The following is a 15,199-nucleotide window of genomic DNA, read 5'->3' as shown; positions in this document are numbered from 1 at the left end:
AGTATGGATGTAGTACAGTTTGCTTAATCATTCACCTGTTGAAGGACGTGGGTTGTATCCAGTTTGGGTTGGGCTATTGAGAATAAAGCTGCTATACACATCAGTGTACAAGTTTTAGTGTGAACATACATTTAATTTCTTTGGGATAAATGTCCATAAGTGCAATTTCTGGGCTTTCTGGTAATTATGTGTTTAATTTTGTAAGATATTGCCAAAATCTTTTCCAGGGTGGTTGTATCATTTCCATTCTCACCAGAAATGCACGAGTTATACAGTTTGTCCATATGCTCCCCAGCATCTGGTGTTGCCATTGTTTAGTTTAGCCATTCTGATAGATGTGCAGTGATGTTTCATTGTAGTTTCAGTTTGCATTTCCCAAATGTCTAATTATGTTAAACATCTTTTCATGTGCTTATTTGCCATCTGTATACCCTCTTCATTGAAATGCCACCTCATGTCTTTTACCCATTTTCTAATGGATTGTTTGTTTACTATTGAGGTTTGAGAGTTCTTTATAGATGCTTTTCTTTATCAGATATATATATATATATATATATATATATATATATATATATATATAAAATATAATATATATTTTAAATGTATATATAAAGTCATTTGGGTTGATTGTATTGTTCAGTTTTTCTGTCTAGTGGTTCTATAAATCTCTGAGAGAAGGGTACTAGGTCTACTACTACAGTTATGGATTTGTCTATTTCTCCTTTCAGCTCTATCGATTTTTTGCATCTTGTGTTTTGATGCACAGTTGTTTGATGCATACCAATTTAGGAGTATGTGTCTTCCTAGTGGACTAATCCTTTTATCATTGTGCAACGTGCTTTTTGGTCTCTAGTAATTTTTTGCTCTGAAATATACTTCATCTTATATTAATATTAGCTATTCTTGCTTTTTAAATTAATGTTTGAATGACATATCTTTTCCATCCTTTTACTTTCAACTTAGTGATGTCATTGTATTTAAAGAGAGTTTCTTATAGAAAATATTTTGTTGGATAAGTTATTTTTTCACTCTGTGAATATCTGTATTTTAATTATATTTGGACCATTTACATTTAAAGTAATTATTGATATGTTAGTCTGTCATTTTTTTTTTCCTGTTTGCTCTGTTTCCTATTCCCATTCTCTTTTTTTACATTGTTCTGGGTTATTTGAACATTTTTTTAGTATTCCATCTGGATTTATTTGTAGTATTTTTTAGTATACCACTTTGTATCATTTTCTTAGTGGTTGCTCTAGATAGTAAATATACCTACATAACTTAAAGTTTTCTGGTATTGCCATTTTATTATTTTGATTTAAATGCAGAAACTTCACTTTCTTTAGGTCCTTTTACCCTCCCCACATAAAAAAAAAATAATTTGTTAAGCATTTCTTCTGCCTACATTGGGCACTACATCAGATTTTAGAATTTTTGGTTCACTTATTAATTTGGATTTAAGAAATTCATGAGAAGTAAGATAGTCTACTGTATTCATCCCTAACTTTACCCATTTCAATGTTCTACTTTCCTTTACATGGTTCTAAGCTTTCTTATGTCATCATTTATATGTAGAGAACTTCTTTTAGCCATTCTTTTAGATAGGTCTACTGATGACAAATTCTCTCAATTTTTCTTCCTTTTAGAATGTCTTTATTTTCCCAGCATCATGTAGTATAATTTAACTGGATATAGAAAACTAGATTGACAGTTATTTCCTTTCAGTACTCGAAAAATATATCACTTTCTCTTGTTCTCCACTTCTCAGATTCCAATGATACAAATGTTGGATCTTTTGTTATTGTCCCACAGGTCTCCACAGATTCATTTTCCTTAGTCTATTTCCTCTCTGTTATACATATTGTGTGAGTTCTATTGTTTTGTCCTCAAGTTTACTGATTTGATCCTCTGTCTTCTCCACTCTACTGTTGAGCTCAACTAGTGAGGTTTTTTTTTTCCTGCTGCTATTGTATTTTTAAATTCTATAATTTCTAATTAGTGCTTTTTATGACTTCTTTTTCTTTGCTGATATTTTATAATTTTTTTCACTTGATTCAAGGGCAATTCTAATTGATTGTTGAAACATTTTTTGATGGCTGCTTTAAAATCCTTGTTAGATAATTCTAATATCAATATTAATGTAATCTGATTATTTTTTCTCAATCAAGTTGTGATTTTCTTGGGTTGGTATGGTGTATGATTTTTTTATTGGATTCTGGATGTTTGGGACATTATAAGATGATATTCTGAGACCTATTGATTTATTTTATTTTATTTTATTTTTATTGGAGTATAGTTGATTTACAATGTTGTGTTAATTTCAGGTGTACAGCAAAGTGAATCAGTTATACATATACATATATCCACTCTTTTTTAAGATTCTTTTCCCATACAGGCCATTACAGAGTATTGAGTTGAGTTCCCTGTGCTCTACAGTAGGTTCTTATTAGTTATCTGTTTTATATATAGTAGTGTGTATATGTCAATCCCAATCTCACAATTTATCCCTCCCGCCTCTGAGACCTATTTAAATATTTTATTTCATGTTATCTTCTTTTTCTTAAGCAGGCAGTCCCCTTATTGTGGTATAGTGCAAGGACCAGATGGGTGTGTATGTTCAGCTTCTTACTGGGCACTGCTGACACCACCTTTGCAAAAGCAATGCACTTACTCATACTGCTTCATTGCAGATGGATGGTGTAGAAGTTTAGCTTCCCCCTCTACCCCTTTGATATGTGAAAGCAGGGCACCCTTTTGCTGCCTCCAAGTGAGGTGTAAAATCAACACTTCTCTGGTTCCACTGCCCTCATGGAGGACTGATTCAAATTGCTCTGTTGCTGCAGGGTGGAGGTAGAAGCTCAGCTTCCACTGGAATCCACTAACTTAGTGGGGAGAGGGAGCAGGAGTGCCCTCTAGCTCTGTTTCACACTTCCTCTTACGGAGTCATTGCTGCTAGGTGTGTGTGGAGGCTGAGGTTCAGCCCCAGCCCCAGGCCCACTGAGGCTACTCTATTTTGGCAGAACCAGAGTAATGTCTTTTGTAAATGTAATTTTACCATCGGCACATAAATCCATTAAAATACAGCTAGATTTCCCTTTTGATAAACTATAATAATGGAATCATATAGTGTGTATTCTTCTTTGATTTCTTTTGTTCAACATTATGCTTATGAAATCCATACATGTTGTTGTATATAACTATGATTCCTTTGCTAATATTGCTGTATAGTATTCCATTGTACAAATGTACTACAATCTATCCATTCTACTCTACATCAACACTTAGGTTGTTTCAAAGGTGCTACAGTGAACAATATTATCATGACCATTCTGGTATTTGTATCATGGTACACAGGTACATTAACTTTCAGGTTATACCAGTTGTTGTGGTTATACCAGTTGTTGTGGAATATCTGGGCCATAGGATATGCATATGTCCATCTCTAGTAAATAATTCAAAATATCTTCACAAAGTGTTTATACCAATTTATATTGCCACCAGCAATATATGAGAGCTCCCATTACTCTATTTTCTCACCACCACTTCTTATTGTCAGGTTTTTAAATATTTTCCAATCTGATGGGCATGCCAGATGTGCAATTTTAAAAAGATCTCCCCAGCTCAATGTGATGCATGCAGTGGAAGGGGCAAGTAGAACACATCTTCAACAGCAATTTTATGGATGATGTAGACATACTTTTATTTTATTTCAGATTGTATTTACAACAAAGGACATGTTGTGGATATAGAACTAAGGAAAGACATTTCAGCCAGTGGAGGGAAAAAAGAATCAGTTACAACTAAGAATGTCCAAGAATGTATAACCATGTGGTTCCTAAATTATGAGTTGAGGTTCTTCAGGGTACCGCAGTGAACTCAGACGAGTATGTGACACATTTTAATTTTTGAGGGAAACACAGTAGTACTTGACATCTGTCAGACATCCTGCAAACTACTAGCTTGAGGTAGTTCAAAGTTTCAACACTTGATTGTGCTACATTCCTTTTGATGGCTGCTGTGATAAAAATCAAGTACTGTGTTAAAATCCATATGGAACAAGAAATGAGACTAGTGATGTCCAATATGATTCAAAGATCTGAGAAGTTTTACACTGCCTGAAATATGACTATTTAAGGTGACATAAAATAATATTTTACTGTATATTAATATACATATTAATATTTTTTCTTTCAATGTATATGTATTATTTTTAAGCAGCTACTAAGTTATTAGGGCATAAATACTTTTTGACTTGTTTGGACGTAACTGTCTAATAAATGGAACTATTGGATGTTTCTTTTGGCTTAGAGACACTATGAAAAAAAATAATGAGATGCTAAGGGCGTCAGTAACCAAGAAGAGTTTAGGAACTTCTGATATAACCTGATAAATGAAGAGAAATAGATGGGAAGGTGACCTAAATGCTTTCTCTCTTGCCTATCTCCCTGCTCTGTGTTAGAGGCCACAACACGACCTGGAGCTTCCTTCCACTTTCTCTTTTCCTGTCTCTAACTTCTCAATGCTGGGGGCGGGGAGAGAGGACTTGAACGAGAATTTCTATATTATCTGACTTCTCTGCAGAAGAAATATTACCTCTGACTGGCTCTACAAGCATCTATTATAGTTTCTGAATGGGGAGGGCTCATGGGCCCTAACATAATAATTTTATCTACTCTATATTAATAATACTTTCTCATCTGAAGGAGAGAGATGTTATTTATATATTCCCATTATCAATGGACAAAATGAACTGATTAACCTACATTTTGAGCTTATTTTATGAGAAAAAAGGCCCACAAAAAACAGATTACAATCCAAAGAGGAATTGTCATCCAGTTAATTGATAAGGAACCCATGTAGTAAATGCTGTTTAACAGAGATAGGTATATAGGTAGGTAGATCAGTAGATAGATAGGTGACAGATAGATAGATAGATAGACAGATAAAGATAGAAGTTCTATAAATATACAGATTCATAATTATCCACAGAGGAAAATATTAAACTATTAAATAGTCTCATCAAGGACAGGGAAAAAAAACTCAGAGGCTAGATAATAATAGAATGTTAAGGTAGTAAGGTATCTAGAGACCTTCTGTCCACATTATAGATGAGGACACCAAAGATTTAGCCAGAATCTAATGGGGTAGGGGGTCACAACAACAGGGCCAAAGCCCTTGTTTGCTGAGGGAGCAAGCACATAACAAAAGTTCTAGAATTGCCTTCCCTTTGTCACATGGTCTTGCTTTACATTGCTACCTCTAAAATTTCTTCATCAAAGTCTTAGCAAGCAAAATGTCAACATCTTATCTATTTTAAAAAGTTAGAAACATTCCACTTCAGGAGAATATGTTCAGAGGAAGTTGCTATGTTTCTGGGAGATTCTGAGACCAAGAGAGGAAAAGGACTTTTCAAAGATACACACTCAGGAGTAGAACCCATGGCTCTTGACTAAAAGGCCAAGGCTCTGTCCAGTCAGTCCTAGAGTCCTACCTTTAATCCCAGCACCAGGGGTCAGGAAAGCTATAATACGAACTGGTTTTCTGATTTTCTCTAGGCTGGGGAACTCCTTCAACACAGGCAGCTTGGATTCTGCATCTGATTTCAGGCCCAGTGCCGAGCTTGCTGTGCTGGGAAACTTCCCAGACCTGTCTGTGGCTCTTGGCTTCAATACCTAAGAACTCAAGGAAAGAGACTGGTGAATCCCTTGGGGTGGCTGGGATTTGCAGCCCATCTGGGAGGCCTGCTAGAATGCTTGTTCCTAGCTAGCCTGGAAAGAAATAAGAAAGGAAAGAGGAAGAAAAGCAAGGAAGGAGGCAGAGAGGCAGGAGGTTGATTTCTCCAACCGTCCCTCCTAGTAGGCACTGGCCAGGACCATTAAGCCCAGCACTCATGGCCTCAGGGAGGCTGATATCTGAGAATTACTTGCTGGCTGGGTTTTCTCCCCACCCCCTTTTCCCTCCTTCTGCTCTTTGGGTTATGGTGACCCGAAACTGTCTCTCACAGTGAGTTCTGAGGCAGCAGTGTCTGAGAATAGCTCGCAGAGCAGCGACACCCACCCTCTGAAAAGATAGGCAGGGGGAAAACTGTGGCACATTCTGCCCACCCTGCTTCAAAGTGACTTGGGGGGCTGAGCACTAGGGGTTGGGGGAATCATGAACTTGTGTTCCTTGAAGTTATTTGATGTTGGTTTTGGCTGCATTCAGGAAATTAAAAGGCATATTAAAAAAAATGAAGCTAATAAAACTGCAGGGCTAGAGAATGGGCCAGGCACAAGCTGTGGGCTCCCAGAGCAGCTGTGGCTGAGCTCTCAGGCATGACTGGCTCACTGTTCTTCCAAGGTGCAGGTTTGGGCCAGGCCAGAGCCAAATGGCAGAAATTAGTCAACTTTGGTGGCCTACCTTATTAGAAACACTGACTAACTTCATACACACAGGAGGTGGACCTTTAGGCTCCATTTCTGGCATCCATGGGTACAAGACCAAGGTTTCTTTCCTTCCAGGCAGCATTTCCTCCATCCAGGCTGGAACAATCAGGGTGCTTCTGCCAGTCTGACTACCTGGGGACTCTAGATGAAGAATAAGGGTGAGAGCTGGTCCTACCAAGGGTAGTGGCATCAGGATGGGAATAAGAAAGAGGGGAGTCTGCTACCTAGCATCTGGTCCAGACCAGGGAAGACAGCTTATTCAGGCAGATACTGAGAGGCTGAGATGTATGGAGTAACAGTGAAAACAGGAGTCATCAGTACCTGCTCCCTGATTACCTGGGGTGAGGCATGATAACTAAAAGAATGCCTAGTGTGAGTGTGAGTGAAACTTACCTGTAAATGTCTCCTCATCTCCACCATAAGTGGTGGTCTATGTATATATGAAACCAGAAGGGGACTTTTTGCTACATAGGCCTGACTGAAGTGGAGACAGAGGATTAGGCTTTCCCAGAGGTGCTCATAGTTTCAAGGGCATTGGATTTGGAGTCAGAACGCCAAAGTCCTGACTCTGTTGCTTCTTAACTATGCGACTTTTCATAAGTGTATCACCTTCTTATCAGCCTTAATTTTCTCATCTGTAAAGTGATTATAGGACACTTTAAATGAGATAACAAAATGTTATGTATTTGGCTGTGTTTAGAATATGCTCTGCATTCAACAAATTCTAGTGCTCCTCTTATTTACTAAAGTATAGGCTAAAAGGACAACTGGGGAGATCTGAAGTCATGCACCCTGCCTAACATAGCCACAAATGTTGGTAAAGAGAGTGTAAATCTGGAGGCCTGGCAGAGCCCCACAAAGGATGGTTCCCATAGCTATTCCAAAGAGTGGAGTAGAGGCAGGGAAGAGGAAGGGAGGGAGAAGGATTTGAGCCAGGTGTCAGAAAACTTAACTGACTTAGAGCAGGACAGCTCCCACATGATGGAGATCAAGGACACTTTCTATTTCACTGTAGGAAGTAGTAAAGATGCCGAGTGGGAGATAGGTGACCTCTCAGCTGCATTGGGCATTCTTATAGCTGCCATCTCCTCTCCGCTTCCACTTGAGAATAGCCTTAACTCTGGTAATTTTTCCATTACCCTGACATCCATCCTATCTTCAACCTGGCAGGGGTTATCAGACCCTTGCTCCAATTGTCCAGTAGAAGAACCAGTTGGCCCAAGGCCCAGACCATTCAGCAACAAAGGGCAAGTGGTGCTATAATCTTGGGATTTACTGTACTGCCCTCTCTTGGTCAGCAGGAGAGAGAGCTGCATTACATTCACTTAACACTAAGAAACCTCAATGAGAATATTGTGATATTATCTTCAGTTTGCATAAATGTCATCTAGTGATGGAACCAGGACTGGAACTTGGGTATGTATGACTATGATGAAGACTTCTGGGGGAGAAGAAAAGAAGGGGAGCCAAAGAGAAAGTTCCATATGGAATTAAAATGTAAGAAAGACCTCCCCAACCCATTTTTCTTCAACACCTGACTCCTTAAGCCATTATTCACAACCTCCCCTTTGGCCAGAATTTTGGCAGGCAAAGCCAGGGCCTCTTGCACTACAAGGACAAATTCTGTCCCTGTAGTGACCCACATGTATGCACTCTGATAGAAATTTCAAGCCAAACTTCTGGCTATAAAAACTAACCTCTAGTCCATTGTTGAGTTTGGCTCACTCTTTCCCTTTCATCTTCAAAGAAACATGGTTCCTTATGGTAGGTTTGGATGCCACCACCACAGTTTTGGCTACAACTGCCCCTCAGGCAGCTCTTCCAACTCTGATTTGTATTCTATCCTTTCCAGTCTGCAGGTCCAGTGTTTCTCCCAAATCATGTTTTACCCAGGCATCTTCTCCACTATTTCCCATTCCATTCTCATTTCATTCCTGCTTAAACCAGCATAGTCTTTGCCCCTAAGCTCACTTTTCAGCCTTTCTCACTGGAGCTTTTTGTCCAGTGGCCCTCTTGGGATTCCAAGTTCTGTCTCCTCAGCTTTCTTGGTACCAAACTCTGTGTGCCCCTCTGCTTGTTTGTTTCTCTTTCTTCTTTTCCTTCTAGGCAACATTTACTCCATCTAGGCTGGAATGATCAAGGTGCTTCTGCCAGCTAGCCTACCAGGGGACTCTAGCACTGGAAAAAGTTTCAATGGCTCCATTATATTTGGAAAGATAATCCAGTTAACACTTAATATACTGAAATATTAAACTTGCATCAGAAGGGATTTCCCCACCCCAATCTATGTGTACACAGGGAAGATGATATTCTGCAAACTATCATGGGGGAAGAGGAAGCCCACTTTTGTTGCTCTAAGACACCAACAAAAGACATAGATAGCAGGGAGTTGGGCCCTTTTGTAACTGACTATCAAATTATGATGCAGGTGAGTGGGTGGCAATTACTGCAGTAAGGGGTGTGTGTTGGAATCATTATGCTTCAAAATGAAATATTTGTATGACATTTTTTCTCCCATTTCCAATAAAATTAAGAGCTTTAGGGTCTAAATGCTATAACCTTCAAATGATACAGTCTGAGCGTGGCAGTGTTTGCCTATGCACTGGAATAAAGCTTATAAATTAGAATCTGTCAGTCAGAGTTCCCCATGGAAAGGTTATGCTGTACCTGAAAAACGTGTACTACCTAATTAATTCCAGTCTGGATTGTGGCCGTAGAAGCAAGATAATGTGGTGGGGGAGGAGATCAGGCTCAGACCTTCATTTAAGGCTAAACTCTGATTTCTTCATGACTCAGTCACAAGAGTTCCAGGGTCCCCAAGACCTTGGTAATGTGGGCCTGGTAGGAAGAAGATACCCCAGGAGAAGACTATCCTGACTGCAATTTTGGGGCCCAGTAGATACAGGTAGCCTGGTCTGGGCAAGAGCAAGCAGGGAAGAATTGCAGGCTACTACACATCCTTCATGATATGTGATGCAAGATCTGTCTGTGGGTAACAGATGGGAGGAATGGAAGGTACAGAAGTGGAACCTGCCCTAAGAGGAGGAAGGCTAAAGTGGGAGGTAGACATGAGCATGTGTTCAGAGCCCCAGGCCTAGAGATGCATGAAGCAGGATAACCAGGCAGGAGGCCAAGATTATGCACTGGACAAGCATGAGGTGAGGGGACAGAATACTGAAACTTAAGGGTTACACGGATGTTTATGTCTGACTCCTCACCCACCAAGTGTCAAATTCAATTAGCACCAAAAACAACTGGTGGAAGTGGTAGATACAATATAGCAAACCAATGTCAGGTCCCTGGTTTGAGGAGTGTAACTTGTTTCCAGGGTGCATTGACTGAAGGGAATAAAAATTCTAAGATTCTTTCTATCTTGATCAAGACTGGCTCAGGACCTGGGGCAGGAAGAGGTCTGAGAATGAAGTCAAGACTGTGGCAAATTTGGGTTGGAAAATTGGGCAGGGTGGGAGCTGGGACTTATACCACCTGGCCATTCCTCTCCCTTCCAACTTCTCCTTACACCTATTCTACACTTCTACTCTCAGTTTTAGCTCTAGGGGGTAGGTATTAATCATTCCCAGCCCAGTAGAGTGAAAATAGCATGGACCTGACACAAATCTTAATGCTTACATGCAGTTGTAGTCATGCCTCTTTTCCTCACTGAACTTTAACACTCAGTTCAGTTTCTTTGTCTGTAAAATGGGAATAATAGCTCCTTATTTCTTTGCAAAGTTGTTGTGAAGAGTCAATGAAATTATGCATAATGAAACTGAGCATAATGTCTGATATATGTGGTTTCTCTATAAATATTTGTTGAATTGAAATATTTGAAGCAACGTTTGAGATCCCTTTAATATAGAGATTGGCCCTAGTACAATTCAAAGCTAACTACATTCTTTGGATAGTTTTGCACAGGCACCTAGCAGGAATTGGCAAGATCTTAAAAGACAGGACCTGGGAGAGCTCACAGCTGAAGACTAGGGGAAGAGAGAGAGAGAGAGAGACTGAGATTGTAGAGAGAGTGAGACTGAACTGGGAGAGTGGAAAGGGGCAGTAAAAACGAAAAAGAACATAAAGAGAAGGGAAGACAATAGAGAGAGAAAGAAAAGATAGAAAGTATGAAAGGAAAAGGAAGAAAAAGAGAAGAAAGAGAAAGGTTGGGCAACTGAGAGGGAAGGGGACAGATAGGATAAAGAGACAAAAAAAGACAGATTGAGAGAAAAAACAAGAGAGAAGGAAAGATAGTGAAAATGAATGAGGGCTTAGAACTAACCAAATTAAGTTGCCACTTGGACATATCTTACCCTGAGACCTAGAGAAGAGTTGGGTGGAAAGAGAGTCATAAAGGGGATTTTGGCAGAAGGCATGTTGTAGGATTTCTGTCCGTATGGTGACATAATGGGATGGCAGTAATCAAGAGAAAGTAGTACTTGCATAAGGACAGACATATAGAGCAATGGAATAGAATTGAGAGTCAAGAAATAAACCTTTATATTTACTGTCAACTGATTTTTGACAAGGGTGCTAAGTAAATTCAGTGGGGAAGGAATAGCCTTTTCAGGAAATGGTGTTGGGTCAACCAGATATCCACATGAAAAATAATGAAGTTGGACTCCCACCTATCACTATATATAAAAATTAACTCAAAATGGATCAAAGACTTAAATGTAACTGCTCAAACTGTAAAATTCTTAGAAGAAAATATAATCATAAATCTTTGTGACGATGGATTAGGTAATGATTCCTTAGGTATGATGCCAAAGGCAAAAGCAACAAAAGAAGTAATAGATAAATTAGCCTTATCAAAATGAAGAACTTTTGCACTTCAAAGGACACTACCAAGAAAGTGAAAAGACATTCTACAGAATAAGGGGAAAATTTTGTAAATCATATTTTGATAAGGGCCTTATATCTAGAATATATAAAGGATGTTACAACTCAATAATAAAAAGACAAATAAGCCAATTTGAAGTGGGCAAATGATCTGAATGGATATTTCTCAAAAGAATATATACAAATGGCCAACAAGCACATGAAAAGATGGTCAATACCATTAGCTATCGAGGAAATGCAAATCAAAACCACAATGAGATACTACTCCATACCCACCAAAATGGCAATGATCCAAAAAAAAAAAAAAAAGGTAACAGGTGCTGGTGAGGATATGGAGAAATTGGAACCCTCATACACTGTTGGTGGTAATGCAAACTGTTGCAGCAACTATGGAAAATAGGCTGGCACTTCCTTAAAATGTTAAACACACAGTTGCCATTATACTTAGCAATTTCACATCTAGGTATATACCCAAGAGAAATGAAAACAAATGTCCACACAAAATCTTGTACATGAATGTTGTTAGCATTAATCATAGTAGCCAAAAAGTATAAACAACCCAATTGCCCATCAACTGATGAATGGATAAACCAAAAAAAAAACTTACCTGTAAATGTCTCCTCATCACCACCATAAGTGGTGGTCTATGTATATATGAAACCAGAAGGGGACTTTTTGCTACATAGGCCTGACTGAAGTGGAGACAGAGGATTAGGCTTTCCCAGAGGTGCTCATAGTTGCACAGGCATTGGATTTGGAGTCAGAAAGCCAAAGTCCTGACTCTGTTCCTTCTTAACTATGCGACTTTTTATAAGTGTATCACCTTCTTATCATTCATTGTGTTGTTCATCATTCTTTATTTGCTCTTTAGTTCTTCTAGGTGCTTGTTAAACGTTTCTTGTATTTTCTCTGTTCTATTTCCAAGGTTTTGGATCATCTTTACTATCATTACTCTGAATTCTTTTTCCTGTAGACTGCCTATTTCCTCTTCATTTGTATGGTCTGGTGGGTTTTTACCTTGCTCCTTCACCTGCTGTGTGTTTCTCTGTCTTCTCATTTTGCTTAGCTTACTGTGTTTGGAGTCTCCTTTTCGCAGGCTGCAGGTTCGTAGGTCCCGTTGTTTTTGGTGTCTGCCCCCAGTGGCTAATATTTGTTCAGTGGGTTGTGTAGGCTTCCTGGTGGAGGGAACTGGTGCCTGTGTTCTGGTGGATGAAGCTGGATCTTGTCTTTCTGGTGGGCAGGACTGCATCCGGTGGTGTGTATTGGGGTGTCTGTGACCTTATTATGATTTTAGGTAGCCTCTCTGCTAATGGGTGGGGTTGTGTTGCTGTCTTGCTAGTTGTCTGGTATAGGGTGTCCAGCACTGGAGTTTGGTGGTCATTGAGTGGAGCTGGGTCTTAGCATTGAGACGAAGATCTCTGGAAGAGCTCTCACCGATTGATATTATGTGGGGATGGGAGGTCTCTGGTGGTCCAGTGTCCTGAACTCGGCTCTCCCACCTCAGAGAGCCTGAGCACCCGGCCGGAGCACCAAGACCCTGTCAGCCACACAGCTTACATCCATGCCGGGCAGCTGGTCCGTGCTGTCCTGGACCCTGCCAGGAACTGGTCCTCCTTTTCATTTTTTAGTCTCCTTAATCTATCAGTTCCTGAGTGAAATATGCTAAAATCTCCCACTATAATATCAAGACTGTTAACTTTTTCATATGTTTTCACATTTTGCTTTATACATTTTCAGGCTTTTTTATGAGAGGCATATAAATTTTAAATGATGTTATCTTCCTGGTAAACTGGACTTTTTATCAATACAAGCATCTATTTGTAGTAATGCTTTTGTCATATAGTTTATTTTGTCTGCCAATAATATAAATTAATAAGATTTCTTTGGTTGGTATTTGCCTAGTATATATTTTCTATTCTTTGACATTCAAACTTTCTGATTATTTTTAACAATATTATGTAGACATTTAATTTAATAAAGTCTAAAGTTAATGAGTAAAGTTCAATATCCATTCATGATAAAAACTCTTAACAAATTAGGTGTACAAGAAACATACCTCAACATAATAAAGATCATATATGACAAGCCCACAGCTAAGATCATACTCAGTGGTGAAAGGTTGAAAAGTTTTCCTCTAAGATCAGGAACAAGACAAACGTACCCACTCTCACCACTCCTATTCAACATAGTACTGGAAGTTCTAGCCAGAGCTGTCAGGCAACCAAAAGAGAGAAGAGGCATCTGAATTGGAAATGAAGAAGTAAAATTGTCTCTATTTGTAGATAACATGATTTCATATATAGAAAAATCCTAAATACTGCACTAGAAAACCATTATATTTAAGCAACTTCAGTAAATTTGCAGGATATAAAATTAACTTATAAAAATCAAAGTTTCTATACATTAACAACAAATTATCTGAAAAGGAAATAAAGAAAACAATCCCATCTGCAAAGCATTAGAAACAATATAGGTTCCTCAAAAAATTAAAGGTAGAACTACCATAATATCCAGCAATTCCACTTGTGGGGATATATCCAAAATCACTATGTTGAAGAGATATCTGCACCCTTAGATTTATAGAAGCATTATTTATGATAGCTAAGAAATGGAGAAATGTAAGTGTTTATCGACAAATGAATGGATAAAGAAGTTGTAGTATATATATACAATGGAATATAATGCAGCTACAAAAAGTAAAAAAATCCTGCCTTTTGTGACAACTGGAATGGACCTTGAGGGCATTATACTAAGGGAAATAAGTCAGACAGAGAAAGACAAATACATCTCACTTATATGTGGAATGTAAACAAAACAAAGCAACAACAAAAAATCCCAATAAAACAAACAAAAAAACAACTCATAGAAACCTCATAGAAACTCACAGAAAAAGAAATCAGATTTGTGGTTACCAGAGGCAGGGAGTGAGGGGCAGGGAAATTGGATGGAGGTGTTCAAAATGTACAAACTTCCAGTTATAAAATAAGTACTGGGGATGTAATGTACAACATGATGACTATAGTAACATTGTTGTATGGTATATTTGAAAACTGTTAAGAGAGTAGACCTTAAGAGTTCTCACCACAAAGGAAAAAAAAAATCTTTTTAGTATCTATATGAGATGATGGATGTTAACTAAACTTACTGTGATAACCACTTCACAGTATATGAAAGTCAAGTCATTATGCTGTACACCTTAATCTTACACAGTGCTGTATGTCAATTATCAATATATCTCAATAAAACTGGAAAAATAAAAGAACTGGATAAAAAATAAAGTTAATGAGTATCTTTATCTTCTTTCTCAGCAAATTAAGGACTTCAGTTTTATAACTGTAATAATCCCCTCTCAAAATATAAGCAGTTTTCAGATTCTTTAATTCTATCTTGTAATTTTCCCACAAGATTAGACATCACTATATTTTTTGCATATAGTTAATGTATGTTTAGATTTATTCACATGTTTATGAATAGCTTTGCTCACTATTACCTCTTGCATCTCAGACCTTCCATCCAAGATCTTTTCCCAAATATCTGAAGTACATCACTTAGAATTTCCTTTACTGAGGATCTGGTTAAAAATATCTTTATTTTAACTTGAAAGATAGTTCTGCTGGGTAGAGAATTCTCTCAGTATATCAAAGTTCATTTTCCACTCTGTTCCGCTACCATTATTATTATTGATAAGTTAATCTTAAGTGTAGTGGCTATTTCTTTGTAAATAATGTTTTGTTCTAGTTTTCCCCTCCTCACTGACTGCTTTTGTAATATTCTTTTTCTTTAGCATTCTGTAAAATCACTGTGATGTGTCTAGTGTGGATTTCTTTTAATTGTCTAGCTTGGGATTTGTCAGGAATGTAGGTCTTAAAGATGAATGTCTTTCAACAATGTTGAAAAATTCTCAGTTATTATGTCTTTGAATATTGCCTTTTTCCTACTCCATG

This window comes from Balaenoptera acutorostrata, chromosome X (assembly GCF_949987535.1).
Source record: "Balaenoptera acutorostrata chromosome X, mBalAcu1.1, whole genome shotgun sequence".
Classification (NCBI taxonomy): domain Eukaryota; kingdom Metazoa; phylum Chordata; class Mammalia; order Artiodactyla; family Balaenopteridae; genus Balaenoptera; species Balaenoptera acutorostrata.
Note: the sequence above shows the minus strand (reverse complement) of the source record.